Raw genomic sequence first — 17,325 nt, 5'->3', positions numbered from 1 at the left:
GGGAGAAGGGCCGGGCCAAATTTCAAAGTCTCTCTGTGCCGGGAAGCCGTTGGCTACGCCGACGTTAACATTTTTCCTTTGTAGGGATTGCGAGGTGTGCAGGGAGTACACCTGCAAAGAGAAATGATGCGGTCTCTTCTGGCTTTGCAACTTATTTCAGGGCTGAAGTAACATTTCACTTTCTAGGAGGTAGCGGCAGTATCACAATTCGAAAGGTTATGATGGAATATTCCATGAAACAAGGTGGTGCGCTGAGTGTTTATTTGATCAAAAAAAAAAAAAAAAAAGGCAGATTGGGAGAAGATGCCCTTTCTGGTCCTGGGACGCCAACCTTGGCACATGCAAATTTGTGGTGGGGTGAAATGCTGGAATATTATGAGGAATATGAATTTGCTACGGCTCGTGCTCCTAGTGCCCAACTGGGTCAGATTTACGTACATGAAAGGCTTCATGCAATTTGCGCTCGCAGTCTGCTTGAAATGAACGTCAGCGGCGCCTAATTACGTAATCAAACGGGACCGCCTTTTCGTCACATTTTGGACCCGAAGCAGAGCTCAAAGAGGTGCAATTTTTGCATCATGGAGCCGCGAAGGAGGAAGGGAAAATAAAAGCGGAACTCTGTGATCCTGAAATAGAAGTATTGATAAATTAAGTCGAGCACAACACCAAAACATTTCGCTGGGATGCAATGCAACTCCATTTGAGAGGAACGACATTTGGGTGAGTATTGCTTTTATAGCGGTAAACTGTAGGACGTCACGGATTACCATTTGATTTTTATCTTAAGTTCCACACAGCGTCAAGTTGAGCTCCAGGACGACCGCCAGCTGCACCTCCGGCCCGGCCCCGGCCCCGGCCCCGGCTCGACCGACCCGCTCGCGTCTCCGGGTGCATAAAACGCGGAAAAAGCCGAATGGCTCTGTCCCCGTGTTTGAAGCTGTAATGCCTCCCCCCGCCCGTCTCGAACTCGGCGAAAAAGCCTCTGAGTGGCGAGACCGGCGCATAATGCCGTTGGCCACGGGTGCACCGAAATAGTCCTCAGAAAAAACACGACGGGGTCAAGAAACATCTCTCATGCGCGGATCAAACATTTGTGCCGGACGTCCGCCTGGTATCACAGCCCTGCGCGGGGTGGAGGCGGACGATAAGCATATTTCTAAGACTAATGCAGTGCTTCTCCCCCTGTGGCTGTGGTGTTTGAGTTCCCATTTTCTCCGTTCTGACCTGAGCTGCCAATGGATTATTCATGTTATTGCTTGCACCACTTGGCTCCCTGATGTTCAATAGCGCTTTAAAGACAAGGCATAAATTACATCTGTTGGAAGGAAATGGCCCAAGAAGGAGTGTAAAAAGGGGAGGTAAGTAAGGGAGAGGCAATATTGTGTGTAAAATGACTTTGGGGTAGTCGGGTTCCCTTCCTGTCCTTTAAAAATAAATGAGGGTTCCCGTATTTCCCCCCAGAGATGAATAAAGTGTTATCTTATTATTTGCATCATTTATCTCAGTTCTTTACTAAAATTTCCATTGCATTTGTATAATACTTGATCTTTGTGCTGACTACTAATGGGAGGCACAGGTCCAGGCCAAGAAGAAATGAGAAGCCTATGGGTGGAAAAAAAATAGTCGTTAGAAATATGATCTAAATGACACGATGGAAAAGTTTATTTTCCCGGCCCGCTGTGCAAACGAGAGGGTTGAAAAACACATTTTGAAACTTAAGACATGCTCCTATCGTTAACTTATGTTATCCCTGCAGGCAGTGTGGAATATCGTTTCAGAAGTGGGAATTTGCAATAATACATGGGCCATGGTGCTGCTGAGACAGGTCTAATTGTGCTGATATGTCAGGCTTAAAACAATTAAGGTAATTTACTCTCCAAAATTAGCTATGCATGGATTCTTTATCGTGCCGAAACGCTGAATTTTGCCGCTGTACGCTGGAGCCGAGGAGGAATATGCAAATAAAAATGAAATGGCCAATGCGGAGAAGTGAGCGGGCCGGGGACTCGTCTGATCGCAGGTGACGTTTAATTAAAGTTCGTGAAAAGTTATTCCGGAGCGGCCGCCCGTTCGTTATTCAGTTCTCTTGTGAGCTGAAAAAACCCTGTATATTTCGGTAATTATGGTAATGCTCATTTGCGCATTTGGATTCCTGCTAAGTACCAGCCCAGCCTTCTTTTTTTACTTCCAAACCTGAGATCGTGGGATGTAAAAACCTTTATATAATTATTTAATGGGACAGGTTGATATTGACATATTCAATCTATTTATTTTTTCCTCCATGTCATGACATTTTTGGGGATGACTGGTTGCTTCCATAAAATATTTGCACAGAAGAAACTATCAGTAGTAATGTGGAGGACATCCAGATATATAACTATATCATGATATAACCAAAAGGCCAAAAGAATTCTCATCTCATCGCAATATCAATATTATAACAATATAGCACCCGGCCCGACTGTCCGCCGGCTTAACCTTTCCAACAAGTTGGCAAAATTCAATTTTCAGGAGGTGGTGTGTGAGCTGAATTAAAGACGCAATGTCTGCCGCGTTGTTTGCATCAGTGCTTCCTGCTCCATAAAGCTCAGCTCTGATCCCGGGGGCCGCCCGCCGCCGCACGCACGGGTGCAGGGGAATGTTTTACAGCAGCCCGGCGTTCAACACAAAAATAAGGACGTTATTACTCAGTCTCACTCTTGCGTCGTCCTTTTATGGCCCAATCGCAGCAAATGTCAGCCTGATTCATCATTCAAAATGCACAAGTAATACTCTCTGTATTACAACTCATAAAAGTGGGGATCAATCACTTCAATTGACCTTTTTTTCGCTGATAAAGTGCCTCGTCGATGAGCTGCGTCCTCAGCCACGCGACTTGGTTGGAATCAATGCCTTGCCAAATGTTGTTGGTGAACAATTTGCCCATGACTCAATACTCGCTCCCTTGTTGATTGCATTGCAGGTAGTGCTGCGAGGCCGCACCACAGGATGTGCGCATGGGATTATTGATAACTGACTGATTGCCTGGATGATGGCGGCGCTACCATTCGAGGGACTAGAATTGAGAGCGCATCCGATGGTCCGACGCGTTTTTTTTTTTTTTTGTTGTTTTTTTTTTTTTGCAGGTTTGTCTGTGCATCGCGGCGGTTTTTCCCCTAAATACCACACGCAGGCTTTGTTCGCTTCAAGGACCCGAGCAGAACATCTGCAGCGTCGGGTCATGGATAGAGCTGTCGCAGTTATTACGTAAACGCCCAATGGTATATTATCTGTATATAAAATCGTGAGATCGCAACGATCATCGCGTGTTTCCATCCAAATTGAACGGGAATTTTAGACAGATGTATCAATCAATCTGAACTTTATCGTCTGCGAGCGGAATTATTTTCGCTGGCAGAGTGCACATCTCACAACAGCTGTACCCATATAAAGAGGGTCAAATGCACGTACAACACATAAAATCGCTTGTCCAATGTTGAGATGAAGTCTCCCAAATTTTTTTATATTCTAATCTCCAATGCCTCATGGCTTCTTCCTCGTACTGATGTTTGACCTAATGTGGTAAATAACTGAATAACAACTGTTTATGATGTCAGTGCAAACTCAGCTGCGTTCTTGTTCTCCCCGGCACTGTGACGGGCGGCAGATGGCAACATCTTTCTTTTTCGTCTATTCTGTCCCTCAAGTCCCCGACCGTCTAACTGCGGGGTCATTTAATTGTTTTCCGCACACATCCTTCCTGTGTCTAATTTCCCTGATGAATCTGGCGCGAGCCGAGGTTGGCTCATTGGCTGTCGAAGCGGCACAACCTGTGCGTTGGAACCTTTAATTGTTTTTTTTTCTCCCCGAGTCTGACAGGTGATGACACATGATGGATTAGCCGCGGCGCTCATCTCTGACACGAAGAAAGGACGATCTCCGCGCTGCTTAAAAAACACCCCCCCCCCACCAGCTCAAATGAGAACTTCTGATCATGTCGGACTACTTAACTGACGGGGTGTCATGGATCCTCCCTGATCTCCCACAATCTATGTTTGTTTTCGTGTTTTATCTTCATCAGGTCATTTCCTCACGCCATGTCACTGACCTCCATGTCATTTCAGATCCGCCCGCTCCCTTTTTGCTTTGCTGTCACTCCCTTCCCTTGCCTTGGTTTCCCCCGCCTGCAACTCATCCCCTCTTTAGTTCCTCAGTTTAAATACCAGTCCATGTCCCTGTCCCCTGTTCCCTGCCAGATTGTCTTTTGCATTACGCTGAGCTTTCCCGCACTGCCCGATTCCTGCCCGAACCTCTGCTTGATCCCTGGACCCTGATTCTCTGCCCGTTCCCTGTTTGCCCTCTCTGACTCATCTCCTGGTTTTGACCCCTGCCTGTTTTTTTTATTTGGAGTATCGGATCGTTTTCGTGTCATGCTTCTGGTTTGGACGTCCTTTCTGAATCGGCGAGCGTAACACTCGGGTTAGCGCAGCGAGGCGCTTGAATGGGTGCATCCGCTTTTGATTTGTCCCCCGGGTCGAATGCGAAGCCCCTTTCCACGTCGGAGAACACGCCTCGGTTTGACCAGTCCGTTCAAAAATTGAGGAAAAGGAAGTTTTGGATCCTACCGCAGATTTCTTGATGGAAGCATTACCCTTTAACTCACGGAATATGGAGAGAAAAATTGACTCGCGCACATAATCAGTCGTCCTTGTTATTTTCAAGGACACTGCTAAAACATGAGAGATGGTTTATTCTCCCCTTTTTAGCCCCTCCGAGTCATTATCATTACTAATGCATGCTTGAAGGAATGGAGGAGCTGATTTCCTGCTGAAATGATTGATTGGAGGTGAACCCGCATTTCATGAACATTTGATTGCATATTTTTGAAGACAACCTCGCCCTGACAGAAGCCGTTCTCCTCTCTGCCTAAATGGTATTAGTCCTCTATTTCAGGAAGCTTGTATTATTATGGGCCACACAGCAGGTCGGGCTGCTCCATCGTTGACCTCACATACCAGTCGTGTAATTACTACGGTTATTATGTTCTGCCTACTGGGTGGTATCCTGCACCGTAAAGACACTATTTACTTGTGTTGAGCTCCTCTCAGAAAACAGGCAGTGTACTGCACGACCCCTTTGCTGTTTCCAATCCATCCCAGCCAATCCCAGTCAGCCATGCCGGCTTCTGCAGCCAATCCCATTATCTCAGAGGCGCCTCAGTCCAATCAGCTCCAGTATTCGCTGCCAAATTGGCTACTTCACCAAAGGGCTCGCAGTCCGTCTGGCATCAGGCGCTCTGTGAATGAGGCTACAAAAAAAAAAAAAAAATCTCATTTTTGTTTTTTAAGAAAAATGACCACACAGTGGCTGGGCTTTTTTTCCACCTAATTTCCCCTCGCGAAACCACAAATACATCGTTAGTAATTGTTTTCCGAATGAAACACCCCTAGACGTATTCTTGGAAAAAAGTTCCCTGATTATCTTCCAGTCTTACACATAATTTGGAAATTACACAAACCTGCTTTGAACATTGTGTAATTATGTAACTGGAAAGCTGTCTTGTAATAGTGCACCATTTTTGTGTTCCAGGCTGTGTGAGTACCAATTCCGTCTTGAAACAAATCCTGAGGTATGATCTATCCTCATTGTTTGATATTATTATTATTATTTTTATTGATATCTGTTCGCTGCTTTGTTGTGCATAATTTAACCCAAACAATAACATTTCATCAAAACCCATGGTAATTATAATAATGCATAAAAAACACTATCAGATGCAAAAATATTGCATCCCCCTAAAGGTTATGCTGTACTTTCCCAATATTTATGTGTTGAAACAGGTACTCTATTACCACCAAGAAATAATCAATTTACAACAGTTTGGAGCATCGAGAGTAAATATATCACTCACTTTGTCAATTTATACACCAGTCCACATCATTACATTTGATTGATTTCCCTTAAACAACTTCAAAGGTTAAAAAAAAAGAATGTCAGGAAATGAATGGAAAACCACTGCCGGGGACAGGTAAAAGGAAATCCATGGAGGAGAAGACGGACAGCGAAGCCACTGCAGTTCCCCAGGGAGCTGTCCTCGGCCCGTGAGGATGACGATGTGCGCCTTTAATTGAAAGAATTCTTCCGTAGTCTTGATGGACGGCATTTAAAATGAGCCAGCGTCTCCTTCCTTTCCATCAAGTTTTTTTTTTCCTCTGCTACAGCACAGTTACCGGTATAGCTTTCCATGTTTATAAATGACAATACCCAGAAACACAGATGACCTCCTCTTCCGTTCTCTGAATCAAAGGCAAACGATATACAGAATAATAAGAAAGAGAAATAAATTAATGGTTTTCTGTTTTTGTTGTCTGGTTTTTATTAACAGTAGACCATGTACATGCATTCGCAACACAACCCGTTAAAAATGACTCACATCACAATCTTCCGGCTTTGTAACTAACCCTATTTTTTTTTTTTTTTTGCAAATCAAACCATGTTTTGGAGATTTGAGACAAGCTGGATTCAAGACTCAAGAGGATTATTCGTCACATACAGTATATGCAGTGAAATGTCAATGCAACGCACCCGGTGATTATGCACAATATGTTCCAGACTGAACACAATAGCTACCTAATTTCTACTTGACTAACTAACTGATTCCTAAAATGTAATGCAGTAAGTAAATAGAATAATATAGAAAAAATGCAGTAAAATAAAAGAAAATAACTCAAAGGCAATACAGAGTGGGAGTACAAAAAAGAAATAAAGGGAATAGACTTATGTATATGGGATAGGCTATTATGTATATGCAGATATGTGCATTAAAGTGGCATGTGAATAAAGTGAGGCAGTGTGTGTGGAGATATACAGTACAGTATACAACAGTACAACACAGCAATACAGTTACACCGAACAGAACAGCAATACAGCACAGTATGCACTAACCCAGAAACCCAGCTTCAGTTTAAGAACAGGCTTGTACTATGAGTTGCACAGCACTACAGGAGCAAGAATGAGGAGTGGATATGTGGAATGGTAGAAAGAGGAATAGTTACGAAAAGACAAGATTGTCGGCTCCGGTGTTGACCGACGGTCAGAGGGGAACGAGGCTGCGGAGCTTTGAGTGGACCCGACCCACTCCACCCTTTTAGAGATTCCGGCTTATGGAGGGAAAAAAAAAGAGTGACCCCCGCTCTCTGACCCAAGGTCGCCGCACCGCTGGGGGGTCCGGGAAGCGGAGGAACCAGATGGAGTTCTGAGCGGATCACAGCAGGGCGGCGAGGGCTGAACGGCTGGTGGAAGGAGGACGCCGGGCGCCCGGCCCCGTTGCCGGCGCGATGGCTGGGGCCCGGGGCTCGCGCTGCGTCCGAAATCACACGCTAGGTACGCCTCGTACGGTGGAAAAAAACCCGGGCAGCCCCGGTCAAAATGCACACTGCGGTGAATATCTACGTTCGAGAGGGCGCTGAAGGTGACGATAACCCAAAGCATACCTTAAAATCAACCGTGAAGAGCCTCCTGGGGGGAGGCGGGTGAAGGTGGGATGGAACGGAATGGCCGCAGCGGTCACCAAAATGTGAAAGTCCGCGGCGTCGCCACAAACACGCGGTACATGTGAGGACGATCTGCAGGGCGCAACGGGGAGGAAAATCCCAAGACTCTGAGTGGCCACAGCGTTTGCAAGCTGCTGTGCTCGCCATTGGGGGAGTTTTAAAAGTCATTACTGAGCGGGTTCCCAAACATTACAGGTTGATGACACCACTTGAACTGGCCCACCACCATCGCCGGATGTCGTTGTAGTGAAGTATTATATTAGATTCTGTTTTATTTCACAGTGCAGTGTGGGATACACTTGCTGTCGTATTGTGAAAAAAAAAAAAAATGTTTTCCTCTTCCGGCTGCTCCCGTTAGGGGCCGCCACAGCGGATCATCTGCCTCCAATATGAATCATTAATTTATACAAATATTTTAATAATTTCAGGTTATTTTTTTTCCATTCTATTTTTCTGTAGCTGAAGCTCCTTCATTTAGCTATATCTTTTTTTTTTAATCGTCTGTTTGGAGCTGTCAAGCCCGTTCAGACTGTGAGAAAGAGCTATCTCAGCAAAGGTTACCTGATTTGAGCTCGTTAGATAGTTAGATTACCTGGAACCTGCACTTCTCTTCACCCTCGACCTCCTCACCGTTGCGGCTTCAGACCCCTGCTCTGCCGCGACGCCAAATCCCTCTCCCCCGACCGCGGCGGCGGCGGCGGCGGCGCCGTGACTTGCGCCCCGCGACGTGAGCGAATCTCAGACATGGCTCGGAGGCAAGAAAGAGAAAGCCGAGGAATCACCGGAGAGACGGCGGAAAGGAGGAACCTGTTGGCGGCTGCCCGGTCGCGGCGGCAAAAGCAATTCTACCGCAGAGACCTTTCTGCCGGCCCCTCTCATCTCATTACTCCTCACGGAGACGGAGCCAGAGTTTGGGAAAGGGCTCGAAATGGAATCCTGACCTGGGTTGATGCCCAAAATCCTCACGCCTTCAAATTGAGAGATTGAGTTAAAATTTCAGCTCGTTATAAATAACATTAATTGCGCAGTGTGTGTAGTATGAAATAACCACCGTTTTGGACCATAAAATACATTAACAGAAAATATTAAAGAAAGATATTACACTAGTAATAGAAAATTGCAGTTTACAAGTTGAATTTAACGTCAAACAATATTCAAAAAGCCGCGTGATTATTCATATAACGCAACAATCTGGAAAATTGAAGGAGAAAATAGCAGCCAATTATGCAGCGCAGATGGTTCTAATAAGTAATTATGTGAATATCAAATTAATGGAAAATCAAGGTTAAAGTGGACGTAAACATTTGCATTCCTGACGTGGCCGTAAAGCCGCGGCAGATTTAGGGATGGTGCAGAAGGCCTTTTAACGAGCAGAACATTTGGGGTTTTCCAGAGCAAAGCAAAATCGTTTTGCCTTGTGCTTCAGTTTGAACAACCTCTCACGGCGCCGCTCCTCCGCCTAATTCCATTAGAGGCGGTGTAAAGCGAGGTGATGCGTACGGAGCCACCCAGCAGGACTCTCCACTCACTCCCAGTGCGTTTAAATCAAATTAAAGTCGCCGTGCAGGCTCCTCGGCGACACACACACACGCGCACATGCACACACACACACACACACACACACACACACACACACACACACACACACACACACACACACACACACAGGCACACACCCGCACACACACATGCACGCACGGGAGGGATTAATTATCCTACGGTCATCTCCAGCCGTTCAGAGCCCCATCCAAATTTCCACCTCAATTAACATTTTAACGTGACGCCTCGTCCTAATCATAATTATACGACTTGGCGTTTATACGACTTTGGCCAGAAAGAGCAGTGATAACCGTTTAATCTTCCACAGCACGAGGTCCTGATGGGTCCCACAAGTTAGAGCGGCGATGGATCCATACCAGCTCACAACGATCGCAGGGTTGATAAAAAGGGCGATTTCTGGTTAGTTCCCAACAATTGTTAAACTAGTAGTTCTCCTCTGGTCTGAGGATCCACTTTTGTTCTTAATCATTATCTCATGACGCCAACATAATAAAAGGTTTTGACCATTTTATTATAGTTTTTTCACACTTACCTTTTTTATGTGGAAAGTGTGCGTTATTGATTAAGTGATTAGCTGATCAGATTCACTTTCATAAAATTTGACCAAACATTTTTGTATTGTAAGAATTTGTCTTATTTTATTGCGTTGCATTTTATTCGTATTTATTAGATTGTATTTTTTTTTAGACTGTGGAGCTTTTTGATATTTTTTTTCTGCTAATTGTCTAACTGTAGTGAAACGCACCAATCCTCTATGACAAATTCCTTGTATATGAAAATACACTATACTTGTTGGAATTAACTGATTCTGATGCTGATGATATAACCTGTGGAATATTTGTGATATAAAGTCATGACAGCCACATGTTGCAGTCAGAAAGTGTTTCAAAATAAAAGTGTAGCATCGCAAAATTCGGTACACTTCAAAATACATGTATTTACATTTTTGCAGAATTGGACGTATTGTCCCAGACCAATCTGCAGCTCGTGTGTCATTTGCTCTACAGAATACATCCGGCCACCCTATTCAGACAGATTTCCACCCATTCACAACTGTTTATCTAATGTGGGGCGGGTTTGATGCGGTGACGATGCAGAGGAGAGCCGTGGAGGCACCTTACCAAGATGGCTGCCGCTGACGTAAAGCGGTCTGTTTAATCCACTATCGCGACATATAAAACAACACAGGTGGTATATTTTCTCGAAAAACTTTCGCTTATAAGAAAGATGGTTTTGCCGTACTTCTGACAAGCTTCAGTAAAGTTTAACTTACCAACCAACTCGCTCAGCGCTACGTCACACGTTCCGTTGCTCTGGTTGGTTGTTGGTCCATCCAGTTCTATGCAACGCCCCTTGGAAATTGAAAATGAACTGAGAGATTTCAGACTTATACACACTTGCGAATTGTTCTGGCGAGGCCAGGCTACGTATTCTCCTGCGGTCCACTCGGAATGGACCCGCGGCCCAGTCCTGGGTTGGGAGCCACCGGTTGGGAACCCCCGGACTGAAGGTTTGGATATGAAGTGAAGCTCCAGGGATAGAGAGCCAGGGCGAGCTGGATCATAATCAACAATATTATTGACATTGGAAGTTTTCCGCTAAAGACATCGAAAAGCCCTACGGCGCTTCGTCCCCTCGTCGCGGTGACCCCGCCCCTTTCCCGAATCACCCATCTCTGTTGTTTTATTCCGTGTTTTGACAGAGTTGCTTCTTCACCCCTGTCAGCGTCGTTCTGTATGAACCGGGCGTTCGCTTTCCCGCCGGAGGATTCCTTCACTTGTGTTTCCTGAGCCGGAGCAGAAATGAAGGTGAGTCATCGGGAGGAGTGCAGCGCTTCTGACTGTTTCCAATTCTCATTTCTTCACCTTTTGTCGCCTGTTTTTTGTTTTTTTGGTTTTTTTTTGGGGGGGGTCGCTCGGTATTTCATATCAGAATCTCAGAATAAACTTTTGTGTTTTTCCGATGCCTGAGCTGAACCGTGAAGAAGCGTTCAGAGCTTTGACTGAAGTAAGAGTAGAAAACGACACTAGATTACTTTAGTGAAAGCACCACGTTGACATTTCTACTTCAGTAAAAGTATTAGAATAATCGCTCTTAAATATACTTGAAATATTATATAAAAATATACATAGAGGTACAGGTACAGATAAATATTATATAATATAGTTTGGTCGAAATGGGAATGCTTCATATGTAATGCCATGACAGTTTGATTTGTGGAATTACATGAACGGAACTACATGATTTTTGTAAGTTCAGTTGCTTTACAATATGGACAATAAGTAATCCATGAAACAGAATTCTTCAATTGCACGTTATTAACGATGTTTGTAAGTTCAGTAACTGTAACACGTCCCTAAAACAACAACAAAACCCTGTGTATTGCTGCTTTTTATTATTATTATAACTATATTATGAAATACTACTTTACCTTTTATTTAAATCCTGTTAATAAAAAAAAAGTATTCAATATTCGGTGTCAATATAAATCAATACAAATATGAATATACTGTCAATCCTCATAATAAAAATATGAATAGTGCATGAAATGTAGTACAATAAAGTATAGATATAAAATAAAAGTCCTGCAGTAAAACTCAAAAGCATCCAAGGAATCTCCTTTAGTAAGTAAAACATAGTGAAGTACATAAACAAAGTATTGGGACTTAGTTACTTTCCTCCTGGATCACAGCACACTGATGCAGATGTCCGCCACTGAACGTTCATCCAACTGGTGACAAATGAATCCAGAGCGGGGTGCAGCCGTCTCAGCTGCTCGGCAGTCCGGACGTTCCTTTCTCCTACGTACGGTTGGGACCCGGCGAGAGGCAGAACCATCTGTCTACAGAGGGCCCCGAGCCGGAAGGGAGGGGAGACAGGAAGTACGTTTTAAAGACAGAAGAAGAAGAAACTGATGAGCGGCTCCCTGGGGGGAAGCTGGTATGAAGCACGATTGGGAGAAAGGAGAGAAAATACATCTATCTGTCTGTCTATCTATCTATCTATCTATCTATCTATCTATCTATCTATCTATCTATCTATCTATCTATCTATCTATCTATCTATCTATTACATTTCACTGCATATATGTATGGAAGTATGTATATGTATGTGACAAATAAAAATCTTGAATCTTGAATCTTGAATCTATCTATCTATCTGTCTGTCTGTCTGTCTGTCTGTCTGTCCATCTGTCTCCTACCCATTTGCAGGTAGCCGCTGTAAATTGTAGATCCTACATTCAGTAATGCCCCAAAAATTCACTCTCCCTCTCTCTCTCTCTCTCTCTCTCTCCCTCTCTCTCTCTCTCTCTCTCTCTCTCTCTCTCTCTGTCCCTCTGCCCCACCTCCTTCTATCTCCCTCGCTCCCACCCCTCCCTCTTCCTCTCTCCCTCCTGTTGAATTTGAACGCCAGGCTACAGAGCCACTTACCTTTAAACTGACTTGTGAAACAAAGTTAATTACTCCCTCTTCATGCAAAAGCTTAATGATTCGTCATAAACACTCGTAATCAATTCGCCGGTTCGTGTCAAGTTTCACGAGGAGCGGCTAATGAACAGCAGAGCGCCATCCCAATGTTCACAACAGATTGATCGCTGAAGAGGCCACGCGGCGGGACGCCAGGCGCCCCCGTCGGCCGCAGACCGAGCCGGGGAGAAAAAAAACAAAAAAACACCCGAGGTGGCTGGAGGCGGAGGGAGAAGGCACAGGCAGCCAGGACCTCCAGTCGTTAAACCAGACTTGAAACCGACAGAGAGAGGGAGAGAGAGAGGGAGGGAGAGAGGGAGTGGGGGACGACCAACAGCTTGGTTTTGGTATTTGCGGAGGAGTTTGCGGGTGCGGCTTGTATTACTAAGGACCCAGTCTTGCCGGGTTGTTTCACTTCTGCAGAAGGGCCCCGCAACCTCATTATGGCTTTTACACATTCAGTACAAGGATCCGTTTGCAGGCATTGTCTTCTCGGACAGGGCACATTAAATGGTCGCAAAGACCCGTACACTCCTGCGCCGAGATCGGACACCACAGCGGCTGGCGAGGAGAATCACACCCGACCTCCCAGTCCCAGTCCGTACAGTCAGTGAGTCTCAGTACAACCAGTGAGTTTCCGTACAGCCGGTGAGTCTCCGTACAGCCGGTGAGTCTCCGTATCGCCGGTGAGTCTCCGTACAGCCGGTGAGTCTCCGTACAGCCGGTGAGTCTCAGTACAGCCAGTGAGTCTCCGTACAGCCAGTGAGTCTCAGTACAGCCAGCGTACCGGTACATTTGAGTGCATTCCCGCGACAGTAATACGTTTGCGTATCGCGGCGTCGGTTTGGGCGATGTCATTACCGACTGAGACGGCGCTGATCCCTGGCGTCCTGACGATAACGCCAAGTGGATAAGCTGGATCTGCAGCCGCGACCAAGTTCACCAAAACACAAGATCTGAACCAAAAAAACTCATTATATTCCCTGATCAATGCCTTAAAATAGAGCTGCAATGTTCCAGAACAATTAGCTGCATATTAACTTGACAATAGGGCTCTTCTATATACAGTGTAATGCTTTTCAGCCTTAGAACTCATATATTTATGCAGAATATTCATTAAATATATCAAATTTTAGTCATAAAATCTTGTGATTATTGACCAACGTATGATTTCAACCAGGGGTTTCCAACCTACTTTTCCTCGGAAACCCCCATAATCAAATCGGACTCAGCCTGAGACCCCCCCCCCGTCCCAATTTAAATTATGCAATACATTTATTATTTCATGTGTTTATTAGCGATCGGTGCCCATTTTCTGTGTGAATCGGTTCTATTTCCATGGTGGTGGGATTAGAGTTTTTTTCTTTTTGCTTTATTATTTATTATGTACGGCCAATAACATCATGGATTCATGGGGATTTTCCAGCCAATATTTAACTTTCAGTGAATAAATATTTCCCTCACATCGTCCAAAGCCTCGTGACCCTGGTTTAGTTTGTCCAATGATCATTCAGTATTATACATGGTGTAGATCCGTGTTTACACTCTCATATGTTGAATCTTTGGTTTTTATACATCTTATGTTGCATCACAGCGAACGCCGACATCTCCGCCCCCGGAACTCACATTCAGCTTGGGCGTCGCTTGTGTTTTTTTGAGGTTTCCGCGTTAATAGTTGGGTTCGGAATCCACGTTTCCAAATCCGCCTCCCGATTGATGACTCCGCGCGGGAGTGGGAGGAACATGAGAGAAAACCCTTCCACGCTGCTTTCCCTAAACTAGGTCACGCTTTTTACCCCGAGCCCTTCCCTCCAAACTCCGCTTGTTTTCTTGTGCACAGACGGATCCATAAGGATCCAAACCAGCTCCCAATTAAACTGCAATTTGCCGTACTGCGCGGTTTTTCTCTTGTTTTTTGTTTTTTTTCTTCCGTATTTGGAGGATAAACAATTAGAAAAAATGATTCACAGGAGAACTTTTGCATTTTGTTAAGGTCTGACATTGCCCCACCTCATTCAGAAAAGTTTGTTTTGAAGGAGATTTCATTATATTTTTCACCTTAGACTAGACAATATCTGTCTGACTGTTTTGTACTTTGCCTTTTCCCATTTATTACATTCAGTGTGAAATATTTAGCCTTTTTTCTCCCAATGTCAAAAGATTCTTCATAATTTGACACCGATCGGCGGAAATCAATTTTCCTCCATATTAAAAGCATAATTACCCTCCTCCTGGAGCGGTTTCTTATCCCAGAGGTTCAACATAAATGGAATTACAGCGGTTTAAAGGTCGCGTAAGGTTAAAGCCTCGTATTGATTAGAAAACTAATTAAATACTCCAGCAGGGAGTCTTGGAGAAAGCTTTAAACTGGCAACAATTATTCAGCTACAGCCAAAAAACACAACAACTTTTCATCATCGCAGCGTCGTCGAGAGAGACGTAAACAAACACCAACATCCTGTTTGGTTCCAGGATGGAAAAACAGATGTTGTGCCGTGCTTCACTTTGACCTTACACGGTTTGATTCGCCAGTTCTCCCTCGTCTTCCGTCCTCAGCGTTTCCAATTCGATTCTTTCCGGTCTTCCATCTCGCCGAAGCTGTACCTGTACCTGTTTTTCCTCTTGCTTTGACTTTGACGAAAATAATGTGACTGAGTTAGAGATGCAGACGAGTGAAAAGTAAAGATATTTGGGTCCCAAAGAGTAAAGCCCCTGCCAATGTTTCCTCTCCGGCCGTGAACTGTTCCACTCTCTGGGTTGAAATCCCCATTTCAATTTTCACTTCCGCTCCAAATCCCGGAGTGGAATTGTCACTCTCCGAGCCCGGATTTTCTACCTCCTCCACCTGTTGTTTCCGGGTGGAAAGACACGGGGAAGGGGTTTAAAACTGAGAGCTCGGGTGACGGTTCATTCATCATCCGAATTTAAGGACTTTCAAGACATAACTACACACCCCGCCCCCAACCCCCAACCCCCACCCACCATCCCAAAATTGATGATCTAATTCCACGGTACGCTCTGGTGGATTCACTCCTCTTACTCAGAAATGTGACAGTTTTTATGAGGAAGTGTTCACCGCAGAGAGCGCATCATCGGAATAAGAAACAAAAAACGCACCGTGCTCTCTGTTGTCTTGTGTATTATTCAATAATACAAATGATCCATCACATCAAATAAGAATACAGTCATGTCATGAAATGGGTTATTTGGTTAAGGTCCGTCTGTCCGCGGACCCCTTGGCTCGCATGTCGGCATCACATGAGGGGAGGGAATTCGATTTGGTCCCAGAGGCCAAAGACGTAGGCAGCGGAAAAGCTGTAATGCGGTTACTCTTTTTTTTGGATAATAGTCGTTATTATTCAAGCGTTATTGCCCGGTGACAGTGGAACAACTATGTTTGCAGGTAATTCAGCATTTGCATTTAGATTGCGTCTCCAAAATAAAGCCACGTGCACTGCCTCTCTCTGTTAATTTATGTAAAAGTACAAACTAGGGGCGAACCCCTTGGTCCCGGTAAAAGAAAGAAATCTCCTCTTCTCAGAGTTCTTTTGCATCCTGACTCTCATGAGTTCTTGTTTATTAGGCGACCTAAGTAAATGTTTAGCAGTTCTGGCGTGAATTAATTGGATGACTGGCTGCAAAAACCAACACATTTGGTGTGTAAGATAATGCTCCTGCTGTTGAATAAACGATGAGCGTTTACAGCGGGTGCCTCGGGATGTAATTAAAGAAATGTCCTATAACCCCCCCCCAAAAAATAATAATTATAATAGGCCGAATAAAAATAACTTTTACTGGATCTCCTATCAACACGCTTCGCTCCAGGATGGTCTCCTCCGACTCCTCGACCTTCTCTGCCGACACTGAATTGAGGAATTAGAGTGCGGAACGTCCCATAAATGCAATAACCTCCTTTCATTCCTCACTCTATCTATCCCCAGCGCTCAGCCTGGCCAGGAGGTGTGGCTCCTTTATTGGAGGTATTGATGACTCGAAATTTCGGCAATCAGGTGGAGTGGACACGGCCATTCGTTTTCATTAACCGCCGCCGCCCGCCGCCGCCGCCGCCCGCCGCCCTTTTTTCTCCCCCTGAGCTCCATGTGGATGAGGGCAGCCACCGAGTCATCATCGCCGCTCTCCGAAAGGCTCCTCGCTAAGCTTAAAGGCCGGCCGGGCGCTCTACCCGTCTCATTTGACGAGATTACATCAGTGGCTGCATATCAAAAGCAGCGTTATTACCATATGGTTTCCCTTAATAATAACTCGAGGTGCGGCACGTTTTAGCCTCGGCGGCGCATTTGCGCAGGGTATCTATCTCATTAGATCCCGCTATCGGAGTCATTTGGAAGGCAGCGCATCTGGAATGGACGTGCTTATGGCAGACAATGGGGTGTGTTTCTCCTTCATACATACCAGTGCTCTTCCCGCCTTCCTGGCTCCTCCGAATGCGAATAGACAGGTTGAATGAAAAGATGCAATCTCTCTCTCGAGCGCGTCTCATTCTCAGCCGCGGCCCGCCGTCAAAGGCCGACAACAAATGAAAGCGCGGCCGCTTTTCAACACTCTCATTATTTCGAGACAATTTTAATACTCATCATTTGCCGCTCCTTTTTCATATGCTTTATGGGAAATGTGTCTTTCGCCGTGTTTGACAGCCACTTAAAACAGTGGCAGCTATTCGCAATGGGATTTAATATGTTTGGTTCAGCCGCGGCGGAGGGATCCGGTTCAGGAGGTTATTAATGGAATAATGGCTGTCTGATAGT

The sequence above is a fragment of the Zeus faber genome (assembly GCF_960531495.2).
Source record: "Zeus faber genome assembly, chromosome: 6".
NCBI classification, from domain to species: domain Eukaryota; kingdom Metazoa; phylum Chordata; class Actinopteri; order Zeiformes; family Zeidae; genus Zeus; species Zeus faber.
This window is presented reverse-complemented; position numbering follows the sequence as displayed.